Source organism: Pseudophryne corroboree, chromosome 12 (genome assembly GCF_028390025.1).
Source record: "Pseudophryne corroboree isolate aPseCor3 chromosome 12, aPseCor3.hap2, whole genome shotgun sequence".
In the NCBI taxonomy this organism is placed as follows: Eukaryota; Metazoa; Chordata; class Amphibia; order Anura; family Myobatrachidae; genus Pseudophryne; species Pseudophryne corroboree.
Window position 1 is genome coordinate 144,826,928 of NC_086455.1, and position 14,542 is coordinate 144,841,469.

The window sequence follows — 14,542 nt, forward strand, 5'->3', positions numbered from 1 at the left end:
GAATCCTACCCTGGTAGCTATAGGGGTCGAACACGTGAATGACCCAGGTAATTGTGCAGTGGAAACGGACATTACCCATGTTTTCAGACCTGAGCAACGCTCAGAGACACTGATTGGTGCTTCTTGGGCACAGGGAGATGACGTCATCCCTGGGAGACACCCTGGGCACATGCAGCTTCCAAACAAATACAGAATAGCAGCAGAAGCTCCAGCACAACAACATGGCTACCCATACCTGCTCAGACCCAGTGACTTCCATCTTGTTAAGCCAGAAAAAAGTAAATTTTTAATAACATCAATAGGCTATTACAGAGCTTACCTGGGTTCAGCTGAAACAATGCCGCCCTGGGAATAAACGGGAATTATTCAGGTTAATTGTAAGTAACTGATGAAACACTTTGATAGAGACCAGTAGTTATGTACAGACAGACTAGAGTGTGGTACCGTATGCTGTGATCCTGCTTAATTTGGATATGTGCACAAGGGGCCATATACAGTAGGACAAAACATGGCAAGCAGGCCAGGCACCCAGATTACTTTCTGCCACTAGTGTGTCTGTCACTAGTGTGTCTTAAGGGCCCCATACACTAGTGCGATATTGCACGCTTTCGTGCAATTGTGATAAGTTCCCGAGATGGATAGCATGAAAAATGTCAAATTGCATGTAGTTTTCTTGCAATTGCGCGCTCCCATGTGTCACCCATCGCAATCGCAGATCACACGTACTGGAAGTGAGATTTATGTCAATTGCATGGAAATAGGTTTAATAACATTAGATTGCCTGAGATAAATCACATGTAAAAATACACTCAAGTATGAAATTGCAATTGCAGGCCTCCTGGGAAGCTCCCGGCCAGATTGCAGGAAAATTGCATGGAAGTCATTGCTGAGATCCATCTCCCTAGTGTATGGGGGCCCTTAAGTTCATTTGGAAGATAACTACACAGGTCAAACGCAGTCTGGCTAGATTTTCCAGCATGCCAAATAGTAATTTACATCCTAGTATCAGTTATTTGTTTAACCTTTGACATTTTTGCAAACTGTATCCAGGTTCTAACCCCAGACTGGCTTATCATATATGATCAGCAATCGCTAGCACTTTCAGGCAGAGAAACTGCTTAAAACATGTGTGTACAATATTGTATAAAAGGAAACCTACAGTATTGACTAAAGACATTTGCGTACCAATGTATTGTATACAGTTGTGTCTGAAGCCTGTGGTCCAGGGGTCACTGTGTTGCGTATTGTATCCTATTAGTCTGCCTGCAAATGCAAATCCACATACTGTACACATGCAGCCAGACATGACCTCATAAGACATGCGTGCAGCTCAGCTGGGAACTGAGAGATAGCCGCATGATGACAGCGGTATGCTGAATAACACAGAGAGCAGGAAGGGACCGGGGATTATACAGACGGCTGTGATAGATAGATGGGAAGACTGTTGACAGACACTGTGAGGTCTTGGATGGGAATATGATTTGCAACAGTTTTGGGAAACTGCTTATGTGAGAGACTGATGGCCCTAAAAGGGCCATGTAGTGTTTATTTACCAATAACAGGCTTGTGACTTGAATAGAAAGCCAGTTTAATATTTGCTTTTGGCTATATTAATAGCTGAGTATGTGCAATATATTTGGCTGCACTAGTATTTTTAATGTGTTTTTCTCTGTAACTATTTGTTAGTAAATCTAGTTTAGAGCTCCAGTGTTGGGTGACGTCAGCCTGTTGGAATGTTGGTTTACAATGAACTAGTGTATAATACCGTTGTGCTTTGTCCAGTCAGCCAATGAGGGAGGTTTGTTTGGGACATGTGATTGACATACCTGTTGTGAGGAAAACATACAGTAGTAGAGCTTTTTGAGAGTTGGATGTTTGTTTTCTTCTCATACCATATGCATTCTGTACTACAAATGCAAAAAACCCACGTCCTTAAGCTTTTAGATTACTTGCATCCATTTACACCTGGAAAGACTGAATGAGGCTGGAAAATTTACAGGAGTCCAAACATCTAGCAAGGTAGCAGGGCGATTTCCCGTTCTGCTGATGCCTGGGTTGGGGAAATCCAACGTGTTGGGAATCCTTGATTCGCTGACTAATACAAAAACATTATCAGGATCGGTGAGTTGGTGAATTTTTAAAAGCCGCATTTTCCCTATTTCCCGACAGAATGACGATTTTTCTATGACAGTGGTTCTCAAACTCGGTCCTCAGGACCCCACACGGTTCACGTTTTCCATCTCACCCAGCAGGAGCCCTGTGTATCACCAACTGTCACATTTTAAAAATCTACAGTTGACCTGCAAAACATGAACCATGTGGGGTCCTGAGGACCGAGTTTGAGAACCTGTGAACTATGTCATTGGATCATTAGAATTGGGAATTGGGCATTAGATGTATAAACGTGCATTAAGCAGAGTACATTAAAGACATGGTCAAGTAGGTAAAACCTTATGTGCCCTACACACTGGGCGATGTTGCAGGGCGATATGAATGTTCTCATTCATTAATGAACGATGTGCAGCCCCGCGGTCGTTCATCGTTGGTTTTCCGTCGTTTTGCAATGCAAGTCAATTTGGACGATATCGAGATCGATCATTGTCCAAACTGCTGCCGTTGCCCAGTGTGTAGGGCGCCTACTGAGAGCACTAAATTCATTAGTGTGTTTGCTACACGAAGTGACATTTCTGCTGCAAAAAAAGTTTGCCATTTTGATTTCTTAAGTGGAAATCAGCAAGTCCCATTTTATATTGAAAATGGGACTTTGCCATTCATTAGTAACACTCTCTAGACCAGAGGTTCTCAAACGTTTCTGAATCACGGCGCCCTACAATATGAATAATTTTTTCAAGGCACGCTAGGACAAAAGTTTCTTATTGAGAAATGTAAAAAGAAATATTATATTTTGTACATTGTTTTTATATATCATCCTTAGGTTCAGTTGTGTGGTGAGGGACAAGATTTGTTTCTGTTTGGCCACATATTTTATGACTGGCAGCCACCAGCCATGGTTTTGCCTATTACATTGACCATAAATCATTTGAATTGGTCGTGAACCACCAATCCAGGGCACCCCTGCAAGTGTCCCGAGGCACCCCTGCAAGTGTCCCGAGGCACCCCAGGGAGCCACGGCCCACAGTTTGATAGTCGCTGCTCTAGACACTATTCTCTTGTGTGTAGAACATACTTCATTACAAAATCATTTTGGACAAATAGGACAATGCGACGTTGACATCTACTTATAACGCTGTCATGGCCAGTGTCGGACTGGGGCATGTAGGGCCCACCGGGGGAATGCAGTGGGGAGTGGCCCATGTTAGGGGTGTGGCCAGTCTGCACCTCATTGGTTTGACTAACCATTAGAGAGTGCAACGTCTGGGCCCCTTCATAAAAATACACAGTAAATACAGCTGCTGCATGCATGACAATGTACCAGATTAAAAAACAGCAATGTACTGTAGAAAATGCACTATAGTCCAGTATAAGGTAATATATATATATATATATATATATATATATATATATATATATATATATTCAAGTGCAGAGTCTGGGACCTGATCCTTAGAGCAGGAGGTGGGCCCCCAGCAGTGGGACCCACCGGTGATTTCCCCTGTACCCTTGTGGGCCAGTCCGAGCCTGGTCATGGCCTACCGCCTGATGGTGCCGGTATGAATGGTCGACCATGTTATGGTCGACAGTCATTAGGTCGACCACTATTGGTCGACATTGACATGGTCGACATGGACACATGGTCGACATATGAAAAGGTCGACATGAGTTTTTTTACTTTTTTTGGTGTCGTTTTTTGCGTAAAGTGACTGGGAACCCCAATTAGTGCACCGCGTCCCCTCACATGGCTCGCCATGCTTTGGGCATGGTGCCTTCGCTCCGCTACAGCTTCGCTCGGCACACTTTACCGTTCCAATCGTAGTCCATGTGGATCGTAAAGTATGGAAAAGTTCCCCAAAAGAAAAAAAAGTAAAAAAAAAAAATCATGTCGACCTTTTCACGTGTCGACCTTTCACGTGTCGACCATGTGTCCATGTCGACCATGTCAATGTCGACCAATAGTGGTCGACCTAATGACTGTCGACCATAACATGGTCGACCATGTGAACGGATACCCCTCCTGATGTACATCTAGAAGACTAAATTTAGCACAGCTACGATCATTCACACTGACATCTGGGGGGGATGCCCAGCACAAGGCTAGTCCGCCCCGTATGTCAGTGCCGGCCCCTCTGCAGAAGTGCAAAGGCATTGCACAGCGGCGATGCCTTTGCACTTCAAGAGTAGCTCCCGGCCATTGCAGCTTTAGCGTGCTGGCCGGGAGCTACTCATCGCTCCCCGGGCCGCAGCAGCTGCGTGTGACGTCACGCAGTCACTGCGGTCCGCCCCCCCATTCGGTCCAGCCACGCCTGCGTTGGCCGGACCGTTCCCACAAAACGGCGGCCAAACGCAGCCGTTTTGCCCCCTCCCGCCCAGCGATTGCCTCTGCCTGTCAATCGGGGCAGAAGCGAACGCAGCCCTGCTACGGCCTTCGACCGTCTGGCATGCGCAGACGCACTACGGCGCACGCGCAGTAGGGACCCGTTCACACGGCTGCGACAAAAAGCAGGGAGCGAATGGGTCAGAATGACCCCCATTGTGCTGTGTTTGAGCAGTACATATCTGGTTAAACACATGCGCGTAAATATGCGGTTTTCCCCCTCATCTGTAAATGAGCCCCATTGTGGCTATGGAGGAAACACTCTTCAGCATGAGTTATCGGTTTACTGTTACATAGTGAACACAAGCCAGTATTGTTAACAAGTGCTCCTAAGGTTTTGACTACTAAGGGCACCGTTCTTCTGTAGTCTGGGTGATGCAATCTTACGTCTGCCAGGAAAGCAGAATGACTGTGCCCACACTTGGTTGAGAAAAGCAAATATAGACAGATTCTTCCCTGTTCTTCTCCTGGCACTTTGCTGCTGTCTGGTTGAAAAGTGCACATAGTTATCTAAATAAGAAACGGCCATCCCTATATCTCCCCACTGCAGCCCCTCCCCTGCCCCTCACTACATATAGGTGCTTTTAAATGTTCTACAGCACCGAGTTGCAGCAGGGGACGGTGTTGGGGGTGAACCGTAGCTCTCCCCAGCATGTTAGCTTCTGATTAGCGTATCTGCAGCCGTCATGTCCCTCACTCAGGTGCACTCGCAATGTCGATGTTGGACGCAGTAGCGCGCTTTTATTAAATAGTTAGTATATTCTTCAATATTTAGTACATTCGACTGTTTGTTGGTTTCACCTGTTGTCATTACATTTATTGATAATGCTGAGGTTATTTGTTTTCGTATGTGCCCCTTATCCACCTATTTCAATGTGCCCATTATCCACTTTGGATAAATATATTATAGTGGCACAGATCATGCCCATATAACACTTCCTGCTTCTTCTCATTACCAAGGCGAAGCAGGAAGTGACATCGACAAGATGTATTAACATCCTGTCTGCTGAAGCGGGGGTGTGAAAACTTCCCACCCCCGGCAATGCGCCCCCCACTTCAACCCCTGAGCACACAGCGTGCCAGCTTAGTGCTGGTGTGCTGTGTCTCCCTGCCCGGCCGGCTACTCTGCGCGTGTGCGGGATCCCTTGCTCCAGGGACGTGCAGTCAGGGGAGGCAGGACAGGTAGTGCCTCCCCTCTGATTTAATTATTAAATTAATACAAAGAAGATACTTATGACACATATTCTGTGTCATAAGTATCTTCTTTATTTTATTCTAATAATTTTAACTCCTAAAATCCGTTTGGGAGGCACTGATAGCAGTGCCTCCCGTAGACCATGGGAATGGGACAGAGCGGGGGGCGGGCTTTAAAAGACCATAAACAAGTGCCTCGCTGACAGGGACACCCCCCCCATGTCAGCGAGGCAGCTGGGATTGGACAGCGGATCCAGTGCTGGATCCGCTGTCCAATCACCCATACGCGGCGTGACGGGCGGAAGTGGTGGCGGGTCCTGGCGGTGACTGGTGTTTGAGCTGCCCCGGGTACCCGGCTACAGCAGCGGTGGAGCGAGGAGCGGTGGCCCTGAAGACGGTAGCGGTGGGAAGCGGCAGAGGCCAGCGCTCTTCCCTCTCCTCCCAGCCAGCAGCAGCGCCTACACTGTCCGGACATACAGGTGAGAATGGGGGAGGGGGGTGGGTCTTGGGGGGGGGCGGAAAGCGCTGGGCTGGGTATTGCACTGATTGAGATATATTGCACTGATTGAGATATATATATATATATATATATATATATATATATAATGTATGATCTCCATCTGTGCCTCCCCAGTCTGTGACCTCACCGCACGTCACTTCCCTGCGCTGTCTGGAGCAGGCACCTGCCACAGCCAGGGACTGCTCTGTCCCTGCTATGGAGATAGGGCATCGCCAGCTGCAGCTGTCAGAATCGATACTGACCGTTCTTACATTGCCCTCAAATATCGGCAGCATGTTATCTTTAAGATATCAGCACTGATAGTGATGCTCCCCTGTCACTGGGCACACATGGGGGAAAGCTGTTTAGCATAATGTGCGCTGATACCGTTACCCCCCCCATATCGACTCTGATACCGATACCCCCCCTCCCCCATATCGACTCTTCTTACATTTACGCACTATTTCGATGTGCTCCCTTATCCGCCCAGTTCAATGGGCCACTTTCCCTCCTATTCTCGCTGTCATTAATATCCTGTCAGTGACATCTTGCCATTTTGAGTTCATTTGCTCCACATATTGTGTGTTTGTTTATTCTGACGTGATCTTCAGTGTTACAGGCCAGGAGTTTCAGGTGGTGTCCTCTTGAAGTTAATAACTGACCTGCAAGCCTGAAAAACAGGGAGCGCCTCTCCCAGCCAGTGAATCATACTGAAAGCACTCAGGTGTGCCACGCATGTGAGCGTCTCATAACTTACCAGCTGGATCTCACTATAATGCCTTGGATGCCTTCTCGGTAGGGAAGACCTGACTTAATGTGGAGTAACTGGTTATATCCTTCTGTATTTGTTCAGTTAGCCAAATGATGAGTAAATCTAATGATTTATGAAGTCTCATTATCATTTATTTATCATCCATGATGATTTTGCTCAATACAAAATAAAGGTAGAATGAGAGACTGCTGTACAATCCTCTATAATAGGGGTCCATTCAATTCAGAGCAAATTGAATAGCGCCGGGAAGGAGCTTCCGGAGCGATTTAAATTCATTGCGATGCTAAGGTGGAGTCGCATTCTCCGACTGAAGTGACGCGCTGCAATGCTGTTTGCACGGCACTAGGGTACAAAACAGAATTGCGGACCTAGTTTTGTCAGAATGTTGCTTGCATCCCCGGAGGGGTGCAAGAAGAAATCCTCTAGTCGGGGATAACATTGCACTAAATTGAATAGCTCCGGAAGCTCTCTCTTGGCGCTATTCAATCCATGTTCAATTGAATCGACCCCCTTAATTTGTTAGTAAAAATTAAAAGGAATTATTATTTATTTCGTTTATTAACAGGTTTATATAGCGCAGCATATTCCGCTGCACTTCACATGGTATCTGCACATATATGTATTTTTTTTTTTTAAATATTTGATTGAAAGGTTGCATATAATAAAGAACAAATTCACAACCAAAAACATGGAACAAGTACTTGAGATAATAATACTTTTACAAATGGATCAGTAACACAAATCATCATGACAGGAAAGACAGATTATAAAGACAATCGATATTCATGTCAAGTATTAAGATAAAAACTGTGAAGTCCGTGTCCCATTGTATCTGTAATCATTATACTGAAACTATGGTATATTCAGTATGTAAACACACGCTCAGTACGGAGGAAGACAGAGTATTAATTGAGATGTAATGTTTGTTGTATTTTTCTGGGCGTGGCTTCTTCAGCCCTGGATTTCAAGGGGGTTATTCTGACCCGCTCGCTGCGCTTTAACGCAGCAGAGCTAACGGGTCCCTACTGCGCATGCGGCGACGGCGCATGCCAGACGGCCGAAGGCCGTAGCAGGGATACGATCGCCTCTGCCTGATTGACAGGCAGAGGCCATCGCTGGGCGGGAGGGGGTGGAACGGCGGCGTTTGGCCACCATTTCATGGGTTTGGTCTGGCCAACGCAGGCGTGGCCGGACCGAATGGGGGGCGGGCCGCAGCGGCTGTGTGACATCACACGCATCCGCTGCGGGCCGGGGAGCGATGAGTAGCTCCCTGCCAGCAAGCTAAAGCTGCGCTGGCCAGGAGCTACTCTTGAAGTGCAAAGGCATCGCCGCTGTGCGATGCCTTTGCACTTCTGCGAGGGGGGGCCGGACTGACATGCTTGCTCAGCAATTTTCTAAGCACATCACAATACAATACAATACACAGAACATTTTTGCATTCTTTGTGGTCATCAGAATATCAGTAGTGTTCATGACACGAATAATCAAGCATACGCTTTATAGAGTTAAACTGAGTGTAACAAAGAAGACATCTGGAGGATGGTCCTCGTGAGTGTCATTAAATGACAGAATTGTCAGGGGTCAGCAATTTTTTTGTCGTCAGTGTGCTGGCTATAACCAAATTAAGCTAGTAATAATGGGTTCAATTCTAATAAATGTGCAATACATTTCTAACCACACAATTTATAAACCGACAGAAGTAAAGAAAGATGTGGGGTCAAAGTTTACAGGCATATTAGTCTCTTTAGGCTTACTGGTATTGTTTGCCAGCTGTAACTGTATAAACAAATTGCTCTTTTAATTATAAGATATTAAGGCCATAGTTTTAAGTTTGGACCTCGCATACTGGTCCTAGCTGGTAAATCTTCCCAACATAAGGCGTGCCATTTACTGTAGATCTGTTCTGCGTGCCGAGGCTGGCACACATGCCAGGGGTTGCTGACCCCTGTTTTAAATAAAAGGCATTCTGTCCAGTGACTGGCTGAAGCTGCAAGACGTGGAGTTACACAAACTGCAAAATATCTTTGAGTTGTCCTTAATATCATGAACGGAACTAAATATGGATATTTGCCTTTCAGTAGGGTTGCCTGCAGCTATGTGACCTCACAGCCTCTATCTGTGTGTTTTTGGAAGGAACTGTTGTCGTTTTCAGCTACACTAGCCCTAGAAATGGTGCAAGAAATCCATTCAGAATCCATCAGATGTATATTTTATACGCACCTACACGCACCCATACACACCTACACGCGCCCACACACGCCTACCTTTTAAAAGGCACATCTACAGTATATGAGTATTGTAAAACGGGAATCGGTGCCCTGCGACTGAATGGTGCGAAGAATCCTTTCGCACCAGGCGTTCGCAAGGAGATTGACAGGAAGGGGCCATTTGTGTGTGTCAACTGACTGTTTTCAGGGAGTGTCCAGAAAGCCGCAGGCGTGCTCAAGCGTTTTCAGGGAGGGGGTGTGACGTCGGCTCCGGTCTTGATCAGCTTGTTCTAATCGCACAGGAAGAGTAAGTCCTGGGCTACTCAGAGACTGCACAAAATCAGTTTGTGCAGCTCTGCTACACATGCGATCACACACCTGCACAACGAAAAACCACTCCCCCTATCGGCGGCGACTATCTGATCGCAGGGCAGCAAAAAACGCAGCCCAGCGATCAGATCTGAATGACCCGATCGCAGGGCAGCAAAAACGCAGCCCAGCGATCAGATCTGAATGACCCCCATAGTGCGCAACCATAGCAGATCATGGGGGAGATGTACTAAGCCTTGGAGAAGGATACAGTGGAGAGATAAAGTACCAGCCAATCAGCAACTTACTGCCATGTTACAGGCTGTGTTAGGAAAATGAGAGGAGCTGATGGCACTTTTCTCTCCACTCTATCTCTTTCTAAGGGGCCCTACACATTTCCCGATGCGCCGCCGAGGTGCCCGACGGCGGATACGGCCGACGAGCGACCCGGCGGCGGCGGGGCAGTGACGGGGGGAGTGAAGTTTCTTCACTCCCCCCCCCCCCCCCCCCCCCCCCCCCCCCCCGTCACGCGGCTGCATTGAAGTGCAGGCAAATATGGACGAGATCGTCCATATTGGCCTGCATGCACAGCCGACGGGAGACCAGCGATGAACGAGCGCGGGGCCGCGCATCGTTCATCGCTGGAGTCTCCACACTGAAAGATATGAACGAGTTCTCGTTCATTTATGAACGAGATCGTTCATATCTTTCAGAAAATCGGCCAGTGTGTAGGGCCTATAAGCCGTAGTGCAGCTGCTGCCATATATCTTAAAGTGTTGCACACCTGTTTTGCATTATGGGACCACAGATGATTCTTACCTTAGGATTGGTATGCAGCTAGCCCAGACCAACAGGCAAGAGCCATGCAATACAAAGTCCAATGACGGGAAATATAGTATGGTGCACAGGAATGTAATAACAGCATGCAGGGACAAGACAAGAGTGTGATCCAGAGATTTGCGCAGTGTTTGCTACGTAGTAGTGGTATTAGCAGACAAGGATCCTATAAGCCGAATCAGCCGACAAATCAAATAACAGCGCAGTCAGAAGGGTAGTCAAGAAGGGAGATCCATCAGAAGCCAATGCCTCATTTAATTTATGTGGGATGTGTACAAGTACAGGTTCAGCGTACAATCACCTAGCAGTGACTGATAGTAGAGTACTCATAAGTAAAGAGCTCTAATCAGGCTTGTTAGATGGTACCATAGATGCAGACATGTAAGTAGCGGTGAGAGCAATATTACCCAGCTAGTTTGTGGCACAAACTTTACATGACTTCCGAGATAACGCAATACATATCTCTGACTGTGACAGCTGCTTTATGTAAAGTGCATTTCATTGGTTAATGTGCCTTTTGGCATTTATAAACAGGATTCAATATTAGAGAATTTTACTCTCTTGGCTGAGTTTTGAATATTGATTGTCTATGCCATTATGTGATGATTGACACTTTGATTTTTTTTATTAACCTGTTTTGCATTTTGAAAACCAATATGATTTTTATTATGTTTTTTTTAAGCTTCAAATACTATTGCCTTGATAAATTACACTGGCTATGCTGTTTCTGTATTTATCTATAAGGAAGTATTAATATACCAGATTTATGCACACTTTTACATATGAGGCTAAGTTACAGGACAAGTCTACACTAGTTTAAATTTCACATCCTATCCTTTGCACCGCTAATGCACGTCCTCTTGAGACAAGGACATGGTCCCGGGGGGGAGGGGATTTTCTAATTTGTTTTTGGGCATGTGCAAGTAATGAGTGGCCGACGGGCAATATGCAGTTGTTATGCAGATGAGCGCGAGTGCGGTGGGCGCCCATTACGTATTGCGCCCAAATGCACTGAGCTCAGATGCGTAAGGCAACTAAACCCGTGCAAATTATTGGGCGTGCTGCCTAGACGGGGTTCCCAAAAGCCAGACATCCCGAGGGGGGCTGTGGGCTCCTAAAAAAAGGGGCTGTGGGCTCCTAAAAACAATTGACTTCCCCCAGGAGTATTTAGATTCAGGTTCCGCAATGCCTGTAAAATCCATGTGGCAAACTTCTGAAACTTATAATACCAGACCATCATTAATATGAAGGAGAAATCCCTCTTTGATCATCCTTGGATGACTGCTACCTGATTGTATCTGTTTTCAGTGAATTACCTGTTCTAGCCAGTATGCAGCTGTACAGTCGTACACCTACCAGAGAGTTATTAATGTAACTATCTCTGTCCTTCACCTGCATGGTAACAATCTCTAGCACATGTCATTTCAAGTGCCCTTAACCGTTTAACTGGCTAATATTTTTTACCAAAAAAACACTCCAAAATTGCCTTTTTTTTTTTTTTTTTTAAATGTAATGAATGATTTTCTGTTAAGTGTTTAAGTGTTTGGGTTGGCATTGTGTGTTTTTAAATGGGAACACCCATGTGACTTGAAGTTTGACCATATTATCCACCCAATATTTTTATTTTGCATATAATAGAAAAGGTTGAAATTAAAGTAAATGGGCTGCAATTGGAGCCTAAATATTAAGAAAAACAGTAATTGTAAATAAAATAATGGGGGGACTGTACTGGGAAAATTAGTAAATGGGAGGCCAGATATGTTAGAAGTATGGGAATGTGTGCAGCGGTGGAAAGCCCAAACCAGTGTAGATGTTGTAAAGTACTTAAAGAAGACGTAAGCAAAAACGCAGTCCCATAACACACACACAGGAAAATAATGTCTCAAACACCTTTTATGATATTTTGTGTGTTGTGTGACCATATATACAGTATGGTGTATCACTTACTAGCCTGGCAGTTATTATATACAGATAAAATGATAGCACACTTATCTAATATTCTGATATAACCTCAGATTTGTATAAACTCCTATATCTGTTTTGAGTCCCATTCTTTCGTTGTACCACTATTTAACGAGACAGCAGACCAGGAGATAATCTCCCGTGTAGAGTACAAAACCTATTGCAGTAGCCATCCCCTTAGTTCTCTGAGGAAAGCAATATAGCGAAGTTCAATAGGTTTTCTATATCTTGCCTCTGATGAGCGTCACCGTGTGGAGATAACATTCGCTGTTCCTGGATCTTTTCTACCCTTCTTCCTTTAAACCGGGTGAGTCTCTTATATCCAAATTGCTTGGGAAGAGAAGTATTTTGGACATCGTATTTTTTCTTTTTTTGGAACATCTCATAAAGAGATTTCTTGGGGATGGGACCCAAGTCTAAACACAGAAAGCATTTATTTTATGTACACCTTATACACATAGGGGGTCATTCTGAGTTGATCGCTCGCTGCCGATTTTCGCATCGCAGCGATCAGGTAAAAAACTCGGCAAAACTGCGCACGTGTATGCACCGCAATGCGCACGCGCGTCGTACGGGCACAAACCGCATCGTTGCTGTGCAATGCTTCTAGCGACGAATCCATTCGCACACAGCCGATCGCAAGGAGATTGACAGGAAGAGGGCGTTTGTGTGTCAACTTACCATTTTCTGGGAGTGGTTGGGAAAACTCAGGCGTCACCAGTCGTTTGCAGGGCGGGTATCTGACGTCAATTCCGGGACCTTTATCGCACAGGATAAGTAACAAAATGTTTTTGTACCGCTCGGCTGCACATGCGATCGCACACTTGCAAAGCGAAAATACACTGCCCCGTGGGCGGCGACTATGCGTTTGCACGGCTGCAAAAAGTAGCTAGCGAGTGATCATCTCGGAATGAGGGTCATAGCCTGATAGGAATGTTATACAATATTTTACATTTTGTGCATTAAAGTCTTGACGCATCAGAAAGTAAATGTCACTCTCTCATGTCCATGTCCAATTTTGTATATGGTAGACTTAACCTGTAGTTTTATATTTTGAATGAGCAAATAGGTCGTTAGTATAGTTATAGCTTACATTAGCAATTATCACCAGTCTAGTTGCTTTTCGTTCGATAACCGGATTTCTCTAACGTCCTAGTGGATGCTGGGGACTCCGAAAGGACCATGGGGATAGCGGCTCCGCAGGAGACTGGGCACAAAGTAAAAGCTTTAGGACTAGCTGGTGTGCACTGGCTCCTCCCCCTATGACCCTCCTCCAAGCCTCAGTTAAGATTTTGTGCCCGAACGAGAAGGGTGCAATCTAGGTGGCTCTCCTGAGCTGCTTAGAGTAAAAGTTTAAATAGGTTTTTTATTTTCAGTGAGACCTGCTGGCAACAGGCTCACTGCATCCAGGGACTAAGGGGAGAAGAAGCGAACTCACCTGCGTGCAGAGTGGATTGGGCTTCTTAGGCTACTGGACTTTAGCTCCAGAGGGACGATCACAGGCCCAGCCATGGATGGGTCCCGGAGCCGCGCCGCCGGCCCCCTTACAGATGCTGAAACAAGAAGAGGTCCATAAATCGGCGGCAGAAGACTTTCCTGTCTTCATAAGGTAGCGCACAGCACTGCAGCTGTGCGCCATTGCTCTCAGCACACTTCACACTTCGGTCACTGAGGGTGCAGGGCGCTGGGGGGGGGGCGCCCTGGGAAGCAATGAATTTACCTTATTTGGCAAAAAATACATCACCTATAGCTCCTGGGCTATATAAATGTATTTAACCCCTGCCAGTTTTCCAGAAAAAAGCGGGAGAAGAGCCCGCCGTGAAGGGGGCGGGGCCTATCTCCTCAGCACACAGCGCCATTTTTCCCACACAGCTCAGCTGGTAGGAAGGCTCCCAGAATCTCCCCTGCATCCTGCAACTACAGAAACAGGGTAAAAAAGAGAGGGGGGCACTTATTTGGCAAAATAACAGATATAAGCAGCTATAAGGGATAGACACTTATTGTAAGGTTGTCCCTATACATATATAGCGCTCTGGTGTGTGCTGGCAATCCGGAGCAATTGCCTATAATGGTGATGTCACCCCCTAGGGAGTCGACACCTGAATGGATGGCCGTAATTAAGGAATTACGTGACAGTGTCGGCACGTTACAGAAAACTGTTGACGACATGAGACAGCCGGCAGCTCAGTTAGTGCCTGTCCAGGCGTCTCAAACACCGTCAGGGGCTATTAAACGCCCGTTACCTCAGTGGGTCGACACGGACCCAGACA

General features: G+C 46.1%; 1 protein-coding gene across 3 annotated transcripts in view; it reads left to right on the plus strand.

Moving 5' to 3' along the window:
- PRKD1 (protein kinase D1) overlaps nt 1–14,542 on the plus strand; it is a 227,178-nt gene that overhangs the window by 83,901 nt on the left and 128,735 nt on the right. The gene's annotated exons all lie outside the window — the stretch shown is intronic.